The following is a 252-nucleotide window of genomic DNA, read 5'->3' as shown; positions in this document are numbered from 1 at the left end:
TCAAGACCATATTTTTTTCTAAAAGGCAACAAAAAAAACCTTTTTTTCAGTAAAAAAAAATAAATACTCATGGATAAGGTTTATATTTTTACATGGAAATTTCCAAGAATATGATGCCCTTTTTCAGAAAAAACCTTATAAACTTTAAATTTTGGGGGGAATCTTTACTAGGGTTTTTTTCCCCTTAGGAAACGAAGGGGAGATTTCCAAAGGGTGGAATTATCATAAAATATAAACAAACCTCCCTCTCCT

Source organism: Penaeus monodon, chromosome 21 (assembly GCF_015228065.2).
Source record: "Penaeus monodon isolate SGIC_2016 chromosome 21, NSTDA_Pmon_1, whole genome shotgun sequence".
Lineage (NCBI taxonomy): Eukaryota > Metazoa > Arthropoda > Malacostraca > Decapoda > Penaeidae > Penaeus > Penaeus monodon.
The sequence above is the reverse complement of the archived record's forward strand: the minus strand, read 5'-3'. Positions refer to the sequence as shown.